Consider the following 23204-nt stretch of genomic DNA (forward strand, 5'->3'; position numbering starts at 1 on the left):
TGGTTGTCACTTGTGACTCTTACCTGAAATCAAATAGAACTAAGGATACTTTATCCTGGCTGTTATAATCATATCCATGCTTTTTCTTTTTTAGCAAATTTCTATAATAAGAGCACGTAATAGAATATATGATCACAATGCAAGTATGTAAGATCTTACTGTTTTCAGTCAAAATGTGTGATTACTTAATATGCCAAACAACTAGGTACATTAATACTCAGGGTTGCCATCTGCCTGGTAATGCTTACATGGTATTATGATTAAGGCTAAATTAACTGGGCATCTTTCTTTTGGGTTTAGGAAAAAAAAAAAAAACCCTGAAATTCCTCTCCATTGCAAACACATTTGGATGAAAGGGAGGATGGTAACTAGGAGGATTTATTTATGTTATAAAGAGTTATGCATCTCATGTTTTCCGTTTGGAAAGAAAGGACTATTGGCCTCAAAGAATTCTCCTGTGAAGCATGGAAAGGACATTATGAACCTGCTTAAGGTCATAAACTTGCCCAGTCAGGTCTCTGTTATACACTATCAAGGGAGCCAGCTATCAATTCATCCATAGCACAAGGGAATCATAGGGCAGACCTTGTTGCTAAATCTGCTGCCAGTTCCATTCACCTGTCTGCCGTAGCCCTGGCCCCTTTGTACCCTACTGTGCCCCTTCCTATACCAAGGAGGAGACTAAATAGGCAAAATTCAAGGTTTTGTTCCTGAGGATACAGGATGGTGGCACTCTCCTTTTGGTTTGCTGCTTTCCCTCCAGGAACATAATGTGGAAATTTGCAGTGGGCCTCCACAATTCCACTCCCCTGTGCAGGGAAGTTCTAACCACTTTAGTAAAGTCTCTCTTTATGGGCAAGGGAATCTCTAAGACCATCTGAGGATTCCTGTGCCCTCTTCACCCAAACTAATACCACTGTAGCCTTCAAACCTCCCTCTACATAAGCCAATTCAAAGATGAGGGGAACTAACATGGGAAGATTGACAGATAGATTTTACTCACCTATCTCTTTGCAAAAGGTACAGGGTTTTGTTAGCCTTTGTAGATACCTTGACTAGATGGGTAGAAGCCTTTCCCAGCAGAACAGAAAAAGAGCGGGATGTAAAAAAAGCCCTTCTCAAGTAATAATTCCTAGGTTTGGCCTTCCCAAATCACTCCAAAGTGATAATGGTCCTGCCTTTATTTCTCAGATTATTTAGAAAATTGATTGACCCTTACCAAACTTTGAGAGGAAGCAAAGATTGATTGGGTCCTTGCACTCTCCATTGCACACACCCAAATTAAAATGGCTTCTGAGACTAAGTCCCTTTGAACTGTCTCCTAGACCCAGAAACACATTTCCTTACTCAGTTTTCTAAACAATTTGGGCCTATTAACCAAGCCTTTGGGAATTATGCAAATCAAACCCTTCCTAATCTGGAAGATTGGCAGGAACCTCAACACCCAACCTAGCCAGGGGACCTAGTGTTTGTGAGAATTTGGAAAAAAGAGGGACAGAACTAACTAGTGAGTCAATGGGATTGAGTCATCCTATCAACACTCACAGCTGTCAAGCTCAAGGGGCAGAATACATGGACTCATATTTCTTCCATTAAACCCTTGGTCCCCTCAGAATCAAACAGTGGGAAAAACAAGGACATATATTCCTATGAATTGGTAGAGGATCTCAAGTTTCTCTTCTGTGACAGATACCCTAGAATGAATATTCCTTCTCTCTTCTTTGTACCCTACATATTTTAACTCTTGACTCTTCTGCTCCTTGTGCCTATAGTTTTTTTTTCACCCCCAGGGCAATGAGGGTTAAATGACTTGCCTAGGCTCACACTAGTAAGTGTCAAGTGTCTGAGACTGGATTTGAACTCAGGTCTTCCTGAATCCAGGGCTGGTGTTTTATCTACCGAACCACCTAGCTGCCCTCCACCCCCTCCCCCAACCTATAGTTCTTTACTGTCTGCTGCCTCAGGGACTGAACCATTCCACCTATGGCCACTCCCCTCAGCATCCTCTGGGTTTTCCCAGACCTTTAGAATTATGAACTCTCTGATACCTGGAGTGATAATGCCCTGATTCAATTTGGAGAAGCAGTAACTAAGGCAGGACCTTTTGACTGCTGGATATGTAAGAGACACCCACATATGGAAGAGAATTCTCAGCCCCTAGCTCATGGCCTTAATGCCTCTGGGCCATATCCCATGCCTGTACTTTCAGGTAAACACCCTATTGCAAGCAGGCCTCAGACCTGGTATGATTGTTTCCTGCTACAGTTCTTCTGAATGGGGGGCTGATGTTACTTGATTGTTAAGGTCAACCAAGTGATCTATCTATCTCCTCCTCCAGGATACAGGTTTATTTGTGGTCATTATATGACACCCCTGACATTTTGGGCAGAGATACTATTCTTTGTGCCAGGATGGTCTCCTGAGAAAGCTTTTCCACTTCCTGCCTCAGCCCCTACATCAGCTATTGTCAGTGCACCATGGGTTTTACAGATCCTCAGGTTTTACAGATCTATATCAGAACCCTCTGAGCTTTCTCCCTCCTGAGGAAAGGCATAGGCAAAAGGGGGTCTTGGGACAATTTCCTGTGGTGGATCTGTAAAACTGCAGTACTTGCCATTCCTTTGCTTGGCTACCTAGAACATGACATGATCCTGACTAATTGGACATTAGCAATTGAAAATATTTCTAACAAAACTGTTTTGAGCCTTGAAGACCTCCAAGAGTCCCTAGATTCTTTGGCCAATGTAGTAATGGACAATAGTATAGCCTTCTATGTGAACCTATTTGTATTTGTAATACTGTCACTTCTCTAGTCACTTCTAGGATTAAAGCCTTTACTGAAGCTACATCAATGACCTTGGGACACTAGGACTTCACCCGCCAGTTTTCACTCCCTCTCTACTTAATCGACAATGATATCTCTATGACCCATTTTTCAGCCTTGAAGAAGCTACAGAATACAGAACTTAACACCTCTTGCCTCAGAAATAAGGTGGGGGGATGTGGGAATGCAGTGGAACCCCAAGAAACCTAAGATCCCAACCCCCAAGGCCAAGGGAAAAACAGCTGTGTCCCACCTCAGGAATAAGGTGTGGCAAGACCCTGGTAAGCTGATAAGCAATATCAAAGTCTTCCGGATATGGATGGATGCTGAATATCCTATTTATACCCCATTATTCAAAGATCCCCTCAACAATTATCTTGCCCTTCCCTCCCCTTTGTTTTGTAAAGATATAAAAGGCCAGGTATCTTATTCTAGTGGGACAGTTCTCCATAGTGATCAGGCCCCCAGCCATATATTTCTCTCCTATAATAAATCTCTTTCTATTTTACAAGATTTGTGATGAGCCTCCAATTCTTTGGGTGACCTAGCCCCCCAATCCAGGTCAAAAGTCCCCTGAACAAGTGTGTCATGACCTCACCTTCCCAAGTCATGGTTCTGTTATGGGCCTGTAGCACCTGAGAAGTTCTCTGGGGCACATCAAAAAACCTTCTCCTTGAGAAACTAATCCAGAGGACAGACACACCTAGAGAGATAAACAGAACCAGATCTGACTGAGCAAGCTCCTGGACCCCCACCCTTCATTCTAGTCTCCCTCAACCCTGGGGCGATAAGATTAGGTGTGGCTGCTTCCTTTGTGTCCTGAGGAGATGGCTTGAGAGATCTGCAGCCACCCCTCACCCAATTCCTCCAGTCACTGCCTCACCAAGGGGACTTTCCAGTCAGATGTTCACCCCCATCAGTCCTCTATAAAAGTACCTGTTTGTCTCCTGCTTGAGGAGATTGGTATCTCAGAGCCACTCTCTCTGTGCCATGCCTTTCTCCCCATGAGAAGTCTAAGGATTTCTTTCATGGTTTCCCTTCCCTTCCCCTTCCTCTAAATAAACCACTATCTTATTCTAACTGCTTTTGTGTGCAAGAGGGTGTAATTCTTCAAAGAGGAATTCCTAAGGACCCCAAATCCCCTACCCCATTTTCCCCATAACATTTCTCTTCCAGAATGAAGGAACATTTCTTCAGTTATTTTAGCTTAATCTTTTTTTTAAGGTGTCTCTCTTCAAAATGGCAGTTTCCCCCTCACTCTCCCATTGTTAACCCTTTCCCTTTGTTTTATTATAAATTCCACTGTCTTTCTTGCTTTTGTCTAATTATTTAATTCTTCTTCTTTTTCTCCTCTTAGTGAAGCTGATAGCCCTTTCCTCTCTTCTCCTTCAGCTACTCCTGTTCATTAGTTTTTGTACCCATTTCCTGAGAAGATTTTTCTCACTCTCTTATTCATTTTTTCTCTATTCTAATCCTCCATTTTTCAGTTAAGGAACCCTATAATTATCTGGTCTGTTTCTATTCTCTGTATTCCTCATGGAATGAATATTTCTGAGGTGTCCAATCTAGGCTCTGCCCCCAAGATAGTTTCTGCCACTGCCCTATAGAGCCTGCCTGTAAGATTCTCATTTTGCAATTTGTCTCACTCTCAGAACAATACCAATTCCTGCAGGTTACAGATAAAACAGTGTCCTATTAAAAGGAAAAAAATTTTGTTCAGGCTTTCACCCTAATTAATGAGGCAAAATTCAGGAAAAAGAGAATTAAAAGGAGTTTATTAAAAGTACATTAAGTAGTAACATATTGACTAACTAATCATTAAGATAACAGCTAAAAACATGATGGAACCAGTTTTTATTGACAACTTTCATAACAAGATAAAGACATTTCAGATAGGTCCACATTAGCAAAGGGGGATAGGACACTGCATCTCAACTCCTCCCCAATTACCAATACATGAAGTCTAATGGGTAGTAGGTAACCTGATGTGTGAGGGATAGCAGGTTAAAGGGCAAAAGCCCCCAACAGTCACTAAGTCAGCATAACTTTCTGTAATCCCTCCATTTGGTTCTAACCATATATATGGTACAGCACCACAGCTGGTTTCATATCCCCCCCTTTATCCTCAACAGCATCATTCTAATCTCTGCTTTCCATTTGAACAACTATCAGTGGTTATAAGCTGGGGGGACATAAACTTACAGCAGGAAACAAGTTGACTATTTCCATGGGTATTACAAATCATAATCCCATATTTCCATCAATGTCATAAAGTTGAATAAACTTATGGGTACAGAATCATAATCTCATGAATCCTCCAAAGAGCCAAACCTTGTTAAATAAACTCTATATAGAGTTTATAAGGCAGGTTATACATTAAGCCATTTATAGGGCTCACCATGTACTGATGTTAGAGAGGAGATTTACATATTAGCAATGTCACCAAGAAAACTCAGTAAAGATAAAGCATGAAACAAATAACCAAAGTAATGCAATAATGATCATCAACATCAATGATAATCAATCAGCCCATTTTATCTTGAGTCCCAGTTTTCCCATGTAGTTGTCTGGTCCCTGGCAACATCTTCCCTTGGACCTCATTCACAGGGTAGCTCTGAAGTAGACTCTTTTCAGTGGATTTGCTTTTCTGGTTCCAGGGCACTTGAAGAGATTCCTAGGTAATTCTACTCAAATCTGTCAGTAATCAGACTCTATTTGATAATTTTGATTTTTGCATTTGTATCTGTTCGATAATTATTTTTTAGGGCAATGAGGATTAAGTGACTTGCTCAGGGTCACAAAGATGGTAAGTGTCAAGTGTCTGAGGCTAGATTTGAACTCAGGTCCTCCTGAATCCAGGGCCGATGCTTTATTCACTGCACCACCTAGCTGCCCCTATCTGTTTGATAATTTTGATAATTCTGGTAAGTAATAGTTAAGTTTTAAGACCAGCTAATCAAACTGCAGAATTAAACCTAATTCAGAGGGTCAGTCAGGCTCAGGATTAAACAAGTAGGAAACGTAGCTATTCGATGCATACCCATGGGGAAACTGAGTCAAGAGAATCCTCCCTTATGCCATGCCAAGGACATTCCCTCAACCTTTCTCAGGCCCAGATTTCCACCTATAGCATTTCCCAGACTGCTCTCCCTTTGGGCAGCACATGAAATCTCTTTTGACTGGTGAACTAATGACCCCTTGACAGTGCAGACAACCATGCCTGAAATTCACATTTAGGAGAATATCAGTCCCATGATAATATATAGTCCCATGATATTTTAATCTCAAATAGGAAGTTTCAGTTATCACATCTCAGGGCTAGATAGTTTTTATTTCTCTCATTGTGTTACAAGAATAAAACATTTACCAGGCCTTTAAAATTTTATTCAACATCCTTTCCTTCTTTTTCTTTTCATCCTTTTTCAGTTTGAACTCATATTCGTATAAAAATCAGTCTTTAGGAATCAAGAAAATAATTACATTCAGGAATTTCAGAGAGGCAGTGAATATATGAGAGTTTACTCAAAAACCTAGAAAAACACAGGCCAATTGCTGTAAACCTCCAGACTAATAGGTATCCATCTCTCAAGGTATTCTATATTCACCCCTTGAGGCAAAAATAAATCTTTAAGATTAGAGTTTGTTGAGAGCAAGTTGGCTAAATATGTAACCATAATTTCATAATTTTCCCAAGTGATGGGAAAATAACCCTAGGTGAAACTCATGCTTTATTATAAGCAAGCTTGAACATTTCTCCCCCATTTTTGAAAGGAGTGGAAGAGGGGATCCCATTTTCTCAGAATTTCTCAGTTCATTCTTTAGAAATTTCACAACACTAGCAAGTTCTTTCATGGGGCTGAAGAGATCTTATGAGCTTGCCTAAGCAAAATGTCTCAAGAAAACTTAGAAGTTTACAAATAAGTAGATTTTACAAGATTTTTTCTTTGTACCTTTTCCCATACAGTAACTATCAATTTTCCTTTTCAAAATATACCCCATTAAATATTTGATAGGTTTTTACATTATAACAATAACTGTTAATGACAATAATTTCACAATAACCAGATCAAAAGAAATTTTCAGCATGTCTCATACAATGGTTTCCCAGCACCTAAAATACAAGGAAATTTAAAAACACAATAACAACATAAACAATATTATGGATTTTTAAAACAAAAGAGAATTTGGAGATACATTTAACTGGATGCCAAATAATATCAATGTATTTGAATGCATCTCTGAATCCTTTAAATAGAAATCACTTCATTTTATAGCTTTTAGCATTTTATGCTGATTACATCTAAAACCTGGTATAAAGTTGTCAAGAATGGATCAGTCACATATAATTAAAGAAATGTTAATATTAACAACAGTTATTGGGCACTATGAAAAACATTTCACAATCATGTGATCCTTACAACAACCCTGGGAGGCCAATGCTATTATTTGATTTCTTGATTTACCTATGGGGAAACTGAGGTAAACAGAATTGAAGTCACAGAGTCAATAAATTTCTGAGACAGGTTTTCCAGAGCCATGCATTTTCTAGCTTTTTTTCTTCTGCCTTCATGCCAAAGAAATGCATTTTTGTATTAAGTTCTGATACACCACAATTACCCTAATGGGAGAACATACTTCACTTTAAATGCGACCACATGATGATATAATTCAAGGACCAAATCAAATCTGGATTTATAATCACTAATGGCAATGTGTAAGACTCAATTCATCCAAGGGCCATTTACCGCTAGCCCTTCAAATTCTAGGGCCAGCTACTTTCAGTTAGGCTATTGCCAAGGATTTAAAGCGACGGTCTTGTGTTTTTGCCCTTCTTTTAGGATCCATGAAACTTTTCTGAAACATAGAAATTATAACATAATCTCTGTTATGTGGTAATGAAATTATCAAGGCATATTCCTCACATAAGGACTAAAATAGACCCTACTAACACTATGCTATCCCCAAGTAATTCAATGCTAAAAATCCATTTCTGCATTTTCCATATTATGAAGAATAACCAAATAAAGATTCTCATGTCCTTCTTATCTGAATGAGATCAAACCCTTTCTCACTTCTCCTTCCAAATTTATACAACCCTTTACTTTCAAGTCTTTCATTCATGCTATCACTGCAAAAGAGATTACAACTTTTCTTAACTTCCTACCCATTTCCTCTTCTCCATAATCTGCCCAAACTTTATCTCCTCCTTTCATTCAAGCTAAGATTAAAATCTTTCACTACTGCACCTGTCTTGTTTTCCATATTCTGATCAGATGCTTCCTTCCCTTGCCAATCATATTCCAGGCTATCTATGGAAATCTTTACTGATTATTTTTTCCCTCCTCTTGCTCGTATCTGCACCTCCAAATTGGCCACAGTCAGAAAGGGGGAGAGAGAGACTGCCCTTTTTTATGTTTCTGTTTAAAAGCTAAAAAGTTCTATTTCAGTCTTCCCAAAAGGTATTCCTAGTACCTAGTCATCTCCCCCAATTTCTGTTTCAAAGCCTCTCTTAACAGCACTGAAAATCCCTGGTTTGCCTAGCCTAGAGATCTTCAAATCACATTTAGAATGCACATCTGACGGGGTTCTTTTGTCTGCCCAAAATATTTTTTTTCTTTTTTTTTACCCCATAATGTTCTGAGTCCCTACTTAGTAGCCTCATTGCTCAGTTGTGTTCATATCTGGCAGGATATTTCCCAAACAATTACAACATGTCAACCCTGGATTCCCTAAAGTCTCACTCCTCCCACTCCCTTTATGAATACTGTTTTTCCAGCAAATCCAGGCAAGACCATTTACTTACCTGAAGGTTCTTGGTGAGCCTTTTGCCTTTCCTTCTGCCTTCTCTTCTTTGTGCACAAACAAAGAAAACAAAAACAAAATTTGTATTTGGGAACCTATTTCTTTTTTTTCCATCCTGAGTTTTGGGGAGCTAAAATCTCTGCCACTTCACAGCTTAACTAACTACAGAGGTGGGCCAGCTATCAGGAAGTACCTGATTATTGGTTGCAGGGGTGGAACAGGCCCACTCACAATGATAGCCAGAGGTGAAAGCCCTCTATATCTCCTGGTTGTTCTCCATTTCTTAGAAGGAAAACTCATAGTTTGGACTACCCCACCCCATATTAATAGGAGTTTATTAAGAGTACATCAAGGTGGGGCGGCTAGGTGGTGCAGTGGATAAAGCACCAGCCCTGGATTCAGGAGTTCCTGAGTTCAAATCCGGCCTCAGACACTTAACACTTACTAGCTATGTGACCCTGGGCAAGTCACTTAACCCCATTGCCCCGTAAAAAAAAAAAAAAAAAAAGAGTACATCAAGGTAGCAAGACATCAACCAGCTGATTCATAGAGTTGGAGCCAGCATTTCTAAATAAATCTCTCATGATTAGATAAAAACAAATAAAACTCATAAGTGGATAAAAACAATTCAAATATGTCCTTATCAATGAAATGAGGGTAGGACATTGCATCTCAGCTCCTTCCCAATTGCCAGGAGGTACTAGCTAAAAGGTAGTAAGTGACCTGATATGCGAGGGATGGCAGGATATACCAAACCTACAGATTGGGTAATGCTTCTGCCAACAGAGCTTTCATTAAAAGAGCCTTCCCAACAGTGACTGACAAGCAGGATTAGTCATATGAAAACCTGTTCTAAATTTTTATTGATTAGGGAAATGCAAATTAAAACAACTCTGAAGTATCACCTCACACTTATCAGATTGGCTGATATGACAGAAAAGGAAAAATGACAACTGTTGGAAGGGATGTGGGAAAATAGGAACACTAAAATACTGTTGGTGGAGCTGTAAACTGAGTGAACTATTCTGCTTGTGTTTTTTGTGTTTTTTGGTTTTTGGTTTTTTGGTGAGGCAATTGGGGTTAAGTGACTTGCCCAGGGTCACACAGCTAGTAAGTGTTAAGTGTCTGAGGCTGGATTTGAACTCAGGTCCTCCTGACTCCAGGGTCAGCACCACCTAGCTTCCCCTTAGTGAACTATTCTAGAGAGAAATTTGGAACTATGACCAACTGTGCATAGCCTTTGACACAGGAATACTACTTCTAGATATGTATCCCAAAGAGATACAAAAAGGAGTAAAAACTATGTGACAAAAATATTAATAGCAGTTCTTTTCATGGTGGCAAATAATTGGAATTTGAGGGGATGTCCATCAGCTAGGTAAGACTGAACAAGTTGTGGTATATGATTATAATGGAATACCACTGTGCCATAAGAAATCTAAATTAGGATGCCTTTAGAAAAACCTGGAAAGACTTACATGAACTGATGCATAGTGAACAGAGCAAAACCAATATTGCAAAAACAGCAATACAATTATACAATATAATTCCAAAGGACTCATAATCCAAGAAAATTATGACAGACATAATGAAAAATGCAGAATGAAGCATAATATTTTGACTATTTTTCTTGTTTTATTTTTACACTGACTAATACAGAAATATGTTTTGCAAGATTTTGCATGTATAATGGTATAATTTTGATCACAATGGATGGGGAAAAGTAGGAAAGAAAGAATTGAGAACTCAAACTTTTAAAAAGTGCAAATTAAATGAATAATAAATGAAAAAAAGAAAAACAAGAACAAAATGAACCAAAGGAGGAAAAGTTATGGTTAACAGTAAAACTGTTAGAGACTTGGACATAAAAACAGAAAAGCCCAACCAAGAATCCTACCATTTATGAGATGTGTCATCCTAGCAAAGTTCCATTTCATATCTTAGCATCACTTAATTCTTTTGCCAATTGGACTACAGAGATCATCAAGATCAGATGTCTCCTGCTGGGTCAAAGAAGATAACATACATACAATGTACTCCATAAGTGATATTTGTTGTAGTTGTTTCCGTTTTTGGACTTGAAGTTATTATTGTGGTTTCTATTGCTGCTGTTCTTGTGATAAATCTTGAACACAAAGGAAAAGTCCCAGAACATCAGCAGCACAAGAATGGAATCTGTCCATTACATTATGGCAGAACATTTAGGCAAAGGTAAAGCCCACCCCCAATAGCAACCTTCACCTATTTCTCCCAAAAGAAAACAGGTATTGAAGAGACTTACCTTTCAAAAGGAAGAGGGAGGGCTACCTGAAGAAATCTGTCAACAAGAGGGTGACTTCTCAAATCTTTGAAGAAGTGCAGAAGGATGTGGTGTCACTGGGAGATAGAAGAAATATATATTTATATGGCAAGACTGACTGGGACTAAGAGGAAAAGACTAGGAAAGACTGACTGCATCTGTGGCCCTGCATATCTTCTCCCCAACTACTTGCAATTTCTTTTCCTGTTGACTCCATTTGATAGAACCAAGGAAACAAAAATTACAAGGAAGAAGAAAATGTGACCTAATGTGGAGGAATACTCTCTCTGGTGACCTCCATCTGGGCTTGGCCAAGCAGAGGGTCTAATGCCCATGTCACTCCCATTCATACAATTAGGGCTTGACAAATCCAGAGACCCTCACTCTTCCTCAAATCTCTGCTAAGGGGCTATCAAGTAAAGGGCCACTGAAAAATTCTATTGTTCTATCTACACAGGCCTGGAATTTTTAGAAAAGTGAAGGATGGCAAGAATGAATATATATATGCTGTGTTTGTGTGTGTGTGTGTGGGGGGGGGAATTGAATGGCTGAAAAGCAGGGGCCCAAATTGCTAAAAGGTCCCATACAAACCTACAGGATTAGGAAGGCTACACTTCCCATCTCAACTCATCCACTTACAAGACATGTCAAAAAGGCCAAGTCAGATGACCTCACTCCTCCTCAGCTCTCTGACCTGCAAAATCAGAGCAACAAAACCACCAATCTCGTAGTTTGCTCTACAAGCTCTACGAGTTGAGGCTCCAAAGGCACACAAAATGTAGAGCTTATTGCATACAAAGGAGGGCTTCTTTTTCTTATTATTGATGCTCATGAGTGCTTCCAAGGAAACATGTATCAGGAGTGCAGGGGAACCATTTCAAAGATCTCTCAGGAGGTAGTAAATCAACTGGCTTTCCCTCATTCAGGCCCCCAGACCTAAGCCATTCAAATTTCTGAAACAAATACAAATCTGGAAACTCACCTTCAAAAAGAAACAGTGAGCTTGTCAAAATGAAATTTGTCCACAGGGGGAAGATTGATCAGCTCTTTCTGGAAATGATCCTAGAACCAATCGTCAGAGAAATAAATAACTTTAAGTCATTGAAAAGCCAAAAGAAAGAGAAATTGACTTTGTGGGAAGGCCCCAGAATTTGATCCCAGACTGAAAGTACTTTTGCCCCTGACAATGTGCACTTATTTTGCAACCTTTTAATACAAGTATGATGAATGAAAATATAATGGCAGCAGGGAAATACCAAAAGAGGGGAGAAATATAAGCCTATGTCCATCACCTTTGTTTCAACAGTTCAAGATGTGTGGTGCTGGGCAAGATGAACACCCAAGCAAGCAAAGGATGAGGGCATAATGAAAGGAAATGAATTATGGGGAAAAAATAATGGCAGAGAGCTGTCTTAGAGCCTTAGACTTGGAGCCAGGAAGTTCTGACTAGACACCTCATTCACACAGGAGGTGTGTGCTCTTGGGTGGAGTAACTTGCCATGTCTTAACATCATTTAATTCCTCTACTGATTGGACTAACAAAGATGATCAGAATGAGAAGTCTGCTGCTGGGCTAAAGGAAATAACATAGAAAAACTGTACTCTTTCAATGATATTTGCTGTGCTTTTTGCTAATTTAAGAGATGAAATGATCATTATGGCTTTTTTGTTGTTGTATTGTTCTTATTGTGATTAATTCTTTTTTTGGGGGGGTCAGGGCAATGAGGGTTAAGTGACTTGCCCAGGGTCACACAGCTAGTAAGTGCCAAGTGTCTGAGGCTGGATTTGAACTCAGGTCCTCCTGAATCCAGGGCCAGTGCTTTATCCACTGTACCACCTAGCAACCCTCTTGTGATTAATCCTGAAGGAAAAAATCTGGCAGGTTTCAGTAAAAGAAGAATGGAATTTGTCCATCACATTATGATATACCCCTTGGGCAAGGCCAAATGCCACCCCCAAGGGTGGCATTAGATTCCCCCCCCCAAAAAAAAAGAGGAATTGAAGAGACATATTTAGAAGGGAAGAGGGAAGGTTGCCTGAGGACATTTGTGGGCAAGAGGGACCCTTCTGAAATCTTCCAGGGTATCTACCTTCTAGAAAGGAAAGATCAGAAATGACATAAAGACTCAGCATCTTAGAGGAAAAGAAATGGCAAGACTGACTATGTGGGAGGCCCTGCACATCATCCCAGGTATCTGGCATGCCAACTACTTCCAATAATTTGTCTTGCTGATTCCATTGGATGGAGGCAGGTGAACAGGAATGAAAAGGAAAAAAAAATATGACCCAGGTAGAGGCATACTCAGGGCACTGTTCAGTGGCCAGAATCTGGAGTCAGCCAAACAGAAGATCTGAAGCCTTCCTCAGACACATTCTATTGATTAGGCCTTTGAAAACCCTTAGATTCTCACTTCCCTCACCTGCTTGATAATGAATTTTCAGGCAAATGGCACATGAAAAGGCCTTTGTATTTGCTGATGTGGACCCTGAATTTTTAGGAAAATGAAGGATGGCAAGAATTGAAACGTTTGTGGTAGGGTAGGAAAAAATGAATGGCTGACAAGTAGGGGCCCCAATCGCTAAGAGCCCCTATCCTGACCTGCAGGGTCAGGAAACCTGGGCTTCACATCTCAACTCATCCATTTATGAGACATGTCAAGAGGGCCAAGGTGCATTATCTCACTCCTCTTCATCTCAGTGACCTGCAAAATCAGAGCAAGAACATCACCAATTCCATAATTTAGGCCCAAAAGGCACACAAAATGTAGAGCTAGTTGCATACAAAAGAGTGCTTTTCTTTTCTTATTAATGATGCCCAAGGCAGGTCCCAGACCAAGCCTCTCTTGGACATTGTTTAGTTCTGATGGCTCAGAGTGCAAGAAGATAGCAATTGTTTTAGTTTTGGTCAGAAACCCTGAGGGAGTTCCACACACACCCAGATTGATTTTTTTGGTAGGCAAACTAGGCCATCTTTTGCCTCATTTCTTACCTAGCCTTATTCACTGAATGGGTCTCACCTCAGGCAAACCAAGATCTGGGCAAGAACTTAGCTTAAAAGGGCCAAGATCTCTCACTACATTCTAGGGCATCACCAGTCATCCTGATCTTGCCACTTAACCCATATGGCTCGATAGGAGAGAATGAGGCTGGTGACTTTGCCCAGCCTTGCCTCAATTAAATCTAATTCATTTGCAAGTCCAGACATCACCTTTCTTCTTGGAGACTGAAGGACAAACAACTACAACAAAAATGTGCAAGAGCACTTCCAAAGCAAGATGTGTCAGGAGTGCAGGGCAACTACTTCAAAGGTCCATCAGAAGGTAAACTCCCTGTCTTTCCCTGGCTTAGGTACCATAGACCTAACTAATTCAAATTTCTGAAACAAATGCAAATCTAGAAACTCACCTTTGAAAAGAAACAGTGAGTTTGTCAAAAAGAAATTTGGCCACCGGAGGAAGACGGCTCAGCTCTTCCTGGAAATCATCCTAGAACCAATCATTCGAGAAATGAGGTTAACCTTAAGGCACTGAGAGGCCAAAAAAAGGAGAATGTGATGTTTAAGGGAAGCCCCAGAATCTGATGCCAGCCTGTAAGAAGTTTTGCCCCTGGAAATGTACACTAGAGACCTGATATGCCTAGAGGGCAAGAATGGTATTTGTTTATCACATTAGGGCAGCTCTCATTGCCTGGGCCAAATTCCAGCCCTAAAGGCAATCATCGTCCATTTCCCCCAAAGACAAATGAATTGAAGAGACTTACCTTTCAAAGACAATAGTGAACATGAGGGCAACTTCAGAAATCCTTCAGTAAATCACAGTCCTAAAATGTTAAGTCCAGAAATTAAGTGAAACCTCCAGAGATCTGAAGAAAAGATATGGCAATACTGACTGTGTAGATGATCCTATTCATATTATCCCAACTCTATGACATCCTAACTATTTCCAATTTATTTTCCTACTGCCTAAACTTGATGGGGTCAAGAGAAGGGAAATGAGAAGGAAGAATCAAATCTCACCAAGGTTGAGGCACACTCAAGGTATGGTCCAGTGAGGTCCATTTGGGGTCAGCCAAGCAGGGGACCTAAGGCCTATGTCATACACAATTTTTCCATTAGGCCTTGGAAACTCTCAAGGGACCCAGTTTTCTCAGTTGTCTGATAAAGGGATTTCAAATAGTGGACCTTTGAAAAGGGCTGTAGTTCTAGCTATGGGGACCATGAATTTTTAGGGAAGTCAAGGATGGCAAGAATGAATACATATGGGGCAGGGGAGGAAAAACAATGGTTAACAAGTGGTGTTCCAAATCGCTTGGTGTCACAACCTGACCTGTAGGATCCAAAAGCCTGGACTTTACCTCCCAACTCATCTACTTACCAGACCTGTCAAGGTGACCAAGTTACTTAACCTGTGTTATCTGCTGGTCTCTCCCCTGCAACATCCGGATAAGAAAATTACTAATCTCACAGTTTGCTCAGAGTCTCAAAAGTGACACAAATTGTACAGCTTTCTTTTTATGAGTGAGTTATTCTTTTTACTGTTACAGATGTGTAGGAGTATTTGCAAAGAAAGGTGGGTGAGGAGTGCAATGGAACTATTTAATTGGTCCATCAGGAGACACCATCCCAGGGCTGCCCTGACTGATGCTCCCACCCCCCAACCTCTATAAATTCCTTAAGCAAATGAAATTCTGGAAACTCACCTTTTTGAAATAACAGTGAATTTTTCAAAATGAAATTTGTCCAGAAGAGAGAGATTGAGCAATTCTTCACTGGAATAGTCCTAGGACCCATAAATGGAAAATCATGTTAACTTTAAGGGATTCACAGGCAAAAAGATGGAGAACCTGAAGGAAACTCACTTTTCAGACGTAACAGTGCCAGCTGTGATAGGGTATTTGTGCAGGAAAGATAGGACAACTAAGCTCTTCCTAGGAGCACTCCTAGGAATGAAGAAGTGGAGGCATAATATTAACCTTAAGGGATTCACAGGAAAGGAGATAGAGAAATTGATTCCCTGGCTGACCCTTGACTCCAACCTGGACCTAGAACATCCTAATGTCTATCTTTCCTCCTTACTTTCAACATATGAAAAAATGAGGGAAATAAGAAGGCACAAAGAAAAAAGAAAAACAAGTTGGAGGAAAATTAAATACAGTGCTCATAGTGTCCTTTGAGGGAAGGTGACAAGTGACTAGGTCAGGAGTCTTCCATCTGTACTCGCACAAGGCACTGTCTACCTCCTCTTTTCAAACATTATATTTTCTTTCAAGAATAGTCTTCACATAGGTTCATTACAACCATTTAGCTGACCAGGCTAGTCTTTCAAGCATTGAAGGAGTGGTGAGTGAACTCCCTGTGAGTATTCATGGCCACTTTTTAGCAGGTAAGTGACCTTAACTTTCTAATGGGATTCCATTCCAGGACTTTACCAACCAATGTCTTGGGAAGCAAGGAGACTAGGTATTGTCAATTAGAAAATAGGCCGTGTATGCTCTGAAAAAATCTTGTCTGGATCTCCACTGGCTAAAATGGTGGAGAAATATGGGAAATGTGTATATTGCTGGCAGGTCTCTATCTCAAGTGGTTAATATGTTTCTCTCATGTGCAAAATATTTCTATTTCTGAAAAGTCAGATTTGCATCTGCTAGAGGAAAGTTCATTTGAAGGAGACAAGTTCACTCAATGGGATTTTGAGAAATACTTTATCCAAAGCAAATGGATTTCTAGTATGTTTTGGGTGGGTATTATGTCTCCAACAAATGTAAAAGTGATTTGGATAGTCAGAAAGAAGGAAAAATGGAAGAAAATGGAAGAAGAGGTAAGACAATTAAAAAACTCTCTCCAAACCCTCTGTTCAAATAGGACCTTTAATTGAAAATCACAATTTTTTTGGTATTGCTTGATTCATCTGTTGATCTGTCTAAATTATGATATGTATTCCATATACTTTGAATTCCAGAGGGAATGTTTTTTGGATCTTTAGTAGGAAAATGCTGATTTAGGTACTACGTGGCTTCAGATTCAGGATATGGGAAAGTGACAATTTCGCCCCATTCTGGAAAAGTACTCCAAAATGAAGGAAACTTAGTCTGTATTGGGGACTCAGACTAGTAATAAATCTAGTTTGATAAAGGAATTGAACCCACTATAATCAGTTATTCCAAGGATAAGCCATGGCCATGCATTAAGCAATACCCTTTGTCTAAAGTTCAAATTGAAGGAACATAGTCAATAACTGAAGAGTGAGAGAAATAAGGACTTACCAAAAAGATGCAGTGCCCATGAAGTACCTGATTTTACTGGTAAGAAAAGAAACAAAATTAGATGAAGGTTACCTGTGTATCAGATTGATCCGAACTTAAGCATTCCTTTGATTCACCTACTATCTTTTTGAGACATTTGCAGGAAATTATAAGTTGTTTATTCCACCAAATGGTCCACCTTAATTCATTATGCCTTCCCAGCCTTCATCCTGTGCTTGGGTACCCAATAATTTTGGCTCCTGCATTGTCCATACTTGAGACTCAAGCATCCTCCTGGCTCACGTGAGTGAATGGCTGTTTTGTACCTCATAAAAAGATAAGAGTATATATGAATTTGTTTACATCCTAAATCATTAACGTGCCCCTCAGTTTTCAGTGATAATAATAATAATAATAATAATAAAAACAAAAAGAAAAATAAGGAATTGAACAAATTGCTGGAGAAAATAGACCACAAAGACATCTGGCATCTCCTAAATTGGACTGCAAAAGAATATACAGATTTTCACACTAGCACATGGAACTTCTAAAAAAATTGATCAGGTCAATTTAGGGAACAGAGATATTACGAACAAATGGGGAAACACAGAAATAGTTAATAAATACTTCACAGACCATGACACATTTTATTGATTATGACACAGTTTTGACTTTATTAGAAGCATCTGACACAGCCATTAAATCATGTCTCCCCTAACATAAGCATAGAGGGAGAGCTATATCATTTTATTACTTAGAGAAGAAACAAACTAGATATCATTGGAGCTACAATACTCAAGCTTATGCATGGAGCAATATGAGTGTGGCATTATCACCAATAAGCTGTTTCTACCTGGGAAATAAGCCTCTCTGTATCACAGGTTCTTTCATTCTCCAAGCAATGCCACAGGATCCACTATGTAAGCTGCTAATGAATATTTCTGTTTAGTTTTTGTAGCAAATACAAAAGGTGGACTCATTCAGAGATGAATGTTGCCCTTACAACTACACTTTTGAGGGGGTACCTAGAACAATGGCAAATTGAACAGACAATTTTGTGGAGGTTAAAAGTCAGAACATATTTGGGCAGAAATGTGGTCTCACTAATACTAGACAAACAGAACAATTGCCACAAGGTGTACCCCAAAAGGTGAGCTAAGAATGAAGAGAAGCAGGGCAGCAAACAAGCCAATGCCAGTTGCCTATTAATCCAGAAACTCTGATTGCAGGTCAATGCCTGCCCATCGTCAGTCAACAAGTATCAAGTACCTACTATATTCTAGGCACTGTGCTAAGTGCTGGGGATACAAAAGAAGGCAAAAGACAGTCTCTGCTCTCAAGTAGCTCATAGTCTAAAGGGGAAGACAATATGCAAACAACTATGTACAAACAAGCTATATACAGGACAAATGGGAGATAATCTACACAGAAAAAGCACTAGTAATAAAGGGGGTTGGGGAAAGGCTTCATGTATGGCATTTTAGGTAGGACTTGAAAGAAGTTAGGGAAGCCAGTAGATAGAAATGAGGAGGAAAAGAATTCTGGGTATGGGGAATATCTGTTGAAAATGCACAATCTGGAAACATGGACTTTCTTGTACAAGGAATGTCACAGAGGCCAGTATCACTGAATCACAGAGTACATGGTGAAGCAGTAAAGGAAGGGGCAAGGTTATGAAGGACTTTGAATGCCAAATTGAAAGTTTTCTATTTGTTGCTGAAAGTGATTAGAAGTCACCGGACTCGATTGAAGACAAATATCTTTTCTCACTCTTCAATTTACATTAAATTTGCCAGAGTCCCAAGGATGGAGAGTTTCTTTCTGAAATGAAGGACTCATGTAAGTATTTGGAGACAAATCTTCTTCAAGATGTATTTCAATCTTGTTAATGTTCCTGGCTACCATGCCAGCTAGTAGGGAGCTAGCTCTGGTGAGTTCTGAGGCCAACAGCTGACCACAAATAATGTGAATAGACCTCAGGGTCAGTCATGATTTTGTACAATGAAGGATTCCTTAACTCCAGCATCCCTGGTGACAGCAAAATGGAGACAGGCAGGAAAGCACTGAGAGATAGATAGATACACTTTGGGTTTTCACTAGATCAACATTTACATTCCTACAGGAATAAGAGATCAAACACTCCAAGAAATTAGACAGGTTAGCAGGTAGCAGTTCATCCCACTCACCCCTTAAACAAACTAGGTTCTTCTCAAATTATTTTCTTTTTCTGTAAATGATGCCAGGACATACAAATATTTTAATGGTTGCTTTGATTACTGTCCACAGCTGCAGCTTTTGCAAGCCCAGCTCTCAAGGCATCCTTGAAGTCAGCACTCTTACTCAATTCCTTTTGCCTTCAGTTCCATCTTGACTCATTGCAGATAGCTGGGATCAGGGTTACCAAAGTTTTCTGGCGCACTGAACACCTTTGACTCCCGATGTCTGAGAATGTCCTACTGTGAAAAATCAACCTTTGGTCAAAAGCTTGTATGAGGAAATTCAAAACCTGTCATTCTTCTTCATTATTTGGCAAATATGCCACCCGTCTTGTTCTTTCATAGTATTTTCTGGGGTTGGGATGATCTTCCATCTATATGCCTCCCTGCACGTCATAATGAATCACAATAATGCCACATGAATTATAACCTGGAAATGAAGAAGTTCTGTAAGAAGCTGTCATTGTTCCATCTGGCTGATTCCCTTTCATGATATGATAGAAAGACTGGCATACAGGGTATACTGGTTTATGTTTCATGGTCTCTCTGTTACAAGAGCCAGAGAACCCATGCTTGCACGTTGGGAGGACTTCTTTGTGGTGAATGATTTCCAAACAGATGGTGCATTCTCCTCCTCTTCCTTCTTTTTCTCTTTTTCTAAGTTCCCACAGCTAGGTAATCACTTGGAGGAAGGTAAAGCCATCTTGAAATCATCACCATTTCTGTCCATGGGGGATTCAGAGTTTCATTTTAGTTCTCTCCATGGGTGGAGAGAGCAGAATCTTTCTTCTGCTGAGCAGGACTTTCAATGCTGAAATATCTCTTGATATATTTCTTGGCTTTTGCAAGGTACTTGGGCAAACCGGTCAGTGTCAGCGCTCGGTCGTTCCCCTCAAAGTGTACATGGGGGTGCTTCCTCTCCAAGTACTCAAAGAAGGTCTTCTCAAGCCAACCCTTTCTCTTCTGGTCTAATGGTTTCAGGATCAGTACCTCCTTGACAATCTGAGGTATGAGCATCTGAAAGATATCAATGAAATCTTCATAGGCATGTGCAGAGAGGTCTAAGTCCTTGTCTCTTGGTTTGAAGACAATGAGGGTCTTCTGAGTTTTGGGTTTGTTTACCAGTTCCATTACAGTGTAATATGTTTTCTCGATTTCTCTGACTTCCTGGCCCAGAAGACGCCAGTGAGTGGTATCAACCTCAATTCCATTCTTCATGTTTTGAGAAACCATTATTTCCATAGGTTGGTTGTCAGCGAAGTTTTCTTCAATGAAATGTTGAGCTTCCAACATATCCTGTGGGCTTCCCCAGAGAATTAAGTCTTTTTCATCAGCTTTAACATGGAGGTTTTCGAACATGTCTGAGAGTGTTTTTTCGATGTCATGTGCCAGATTGGTTTCCTTGAAATGAGCATCTTTCTCAGGTATCTCCTGTCTTTCGCTCTGAAATGAACTGGTTAAAGCTCCTTGAGTCACTCTTCTTTCTCTTGAATAACTTGCCTCGAAGTCTAAACAGACACTTCCTGTAGGATATGTCAAAGTACTTTTGATGTGTACTTGCTCCTCACTTTCAATTTTTTCCAGAATTTCATCCACAAAGTATTTGAAATATTCATACAAATGTGAAGGAACTGAGATAAGGTCAAATTCATCTTCCGTTCTGGGTTTGGGATTTGTGTAAAGAACAAGACGGTTATATTCATTTGGCATAACTTCTTCGATTTCTTCATCAGAGGCTGAGTGGGAATCTTCTTTCTGGGCATTTCTCCGAATTACCTCATTTAAGAATTGATAAATTCTTTCAACATCTTCGTATTCACCAATGACTTTCTCAGGTCCATCATCATCTCCCTCTATTTTGATACTTGGGCAGATGTTAACAATGATCTCCCTTTGATCTTTGGAGAGCTTGAAGGTCAGTTTGGCCTCCACATGGAGAAATACCTTTTGAATGAAGGAGTTAGAGGAGCTAGGAGCACATCCTTCATCTGGGCGCTTCTTATCTGGCAATGCCTTTGGGAGTGACTGAGCTTTAGAGGAAAGCTGGCTTATCTCCATAGTTTTGTTCTCTTCTGGATTTTCATCTTTTTCAATGAAGATGTTCACATGTAATGTAGGACTGATTGCCACAGAGTGATCTTTCTTTGCTAACATGCCATCTTTGCCTTGTTTTTTAAGAAACTCTACCCAGAAAGTGCCTTTGCTGGGGCCACCTTTGACCTTGCACCTGCCTCCCCCTGACTTTGACGTGTTCTGGAAATACTTTTGCAGCTTCTTCTCTATTCCAGAGCAGGTCTCAGACACCCGAACCAGGACCCGGTACGGTGGGCTGTGGACAGCGCTGTCAGTGGCCATCACGGCAGGATTGGGATTCGTCAGTCAAAGAGCTGTAGCTGTGATGTTTGTTTGCTGGTCCCTGGAAAGGGAAACTGGGGAACAGAAAGGGGAGAAAAAATAGTGCTGTTAGCTCCCTACCCCCCACCTCTCTGCCCAGATGATAACATAATAAAAACAGTAATTGGTTCAGACAGCACAAACATAAGACAAACAACCAAATGACAGCTTAAGAATGAAATTCTAAATAATGAGAATTTCAAAAATAAATTTTGTTAAAAAATAATGAGGAGAATGATGATGATGATGAAGAAGAAAAACATGTAACAATTTCAATGATGAAGATAAAGCAGTCCTAATAAGGAATATGTGTGTGCCTGTGTATGTGTATACACACATCTATATCCATATCTATAAATACATATATATATATATATATAGATCTTACAAACATACATAAACAACGCAGACAATAAGAGGAATAATAAACTGAATATTCATTGTAAAATTAGAAAGTCAACAAATGAAGAAGCTTAAAATAAGCACAAACATATAAAATAGAGAGTAAAAACAAAAATACTCTAAGGAAATTAAATCTAAAACTAAAGGCCAGTTCTCTGAAAAGACTAATGAAACTGATAAACCTTTAGGTAATCTGATTAAAAAGAAGAGGAGAGAAAAATCTAATTATTAAAATAGCAAATGAACAAAGTGAAATATCAACAGAACCGGAAGAAAAAAATATATGTACAGTGTTAACCAAAAACAGTATCAAAAGTCCATGAGACATGCATTTTAGCTAGAGTTATTACAAGAGAAAATCCCATGCCTATGGTAATTTCCTATACTAAAGAGCTTAACAATACAGGAAAAGCCTTGCTTTTAAGTTACAGAGAAAAGGGGAATTCACTGGGGAGAGGAAAAGGACCAATCCCTTTCCAAAAGGGAGGAGAAATCACAAATAAGTAAAATGACAAAATGACAAAAATGGCATTCCTTTCCCTTGGGAATTGCTAGACAATTAACATAGCATGGTCTGCTTATCTATAAGGGTCCTAGATGCTGAAACAGTTTCCACATCTTGTGCAGACTGACTGGAAACAAGGATATACAGGGAATCCACCTTGTGATGCAAACAACAAATCTTGTCAGCTCAGGTGAAGGTTACATCCTTGACAGGTTTAAGAACCCTTGCATACTCCAGGTCCATTGTTTCCACAAACTCAAAAGGATAAATTCAGAGAACCCCTTAAAATCTACACTTCCCTCTTAGTCAAAGGCAACCCTGGGTACACTGATAACCACAGAGCATGCACTTATTAAACATTCCCATGGATACTACCAAGGAAGGCTCTCTGAAGGCAAGAGAAAGAAACACTTCAAAAGGATAAAGATCAACAGACAGAATGCTAACAACAAACCTTGGGCAATTTTACCTTTTGAAGCTTGATACAAGATAGTTCCAATTACAAAGTGAAATCAGAAACAG

General features: G+C 39.7%; 1 pseudogene; it reads right to left on the reverse strand.

The window, feature by feature from the left end:
* Window positions 1-4571: 4571 nt before the first annotated feature.
* LOC122734133 overlaps window positions 4572-23204 on the reverse strand; it is a 39825-nt pseudogene continuing 21192 nt past the window's right edge.

This window comes from Dromiciops gliroides, chromosome X (genome assembly GCF_019393635.1).
Source record: "Dromiciops gliroides isolate mDroGli1 chromosome X, mDroGli1.pri, whole genome shotgun sequence".
Classification (NCBI taxonomy): Eukaryota; Metazoa; Chordata; class Mammalia; order Microbiotheria; family Microbiotheriidae; genus Dromiciops; species Dromiciops gliroides.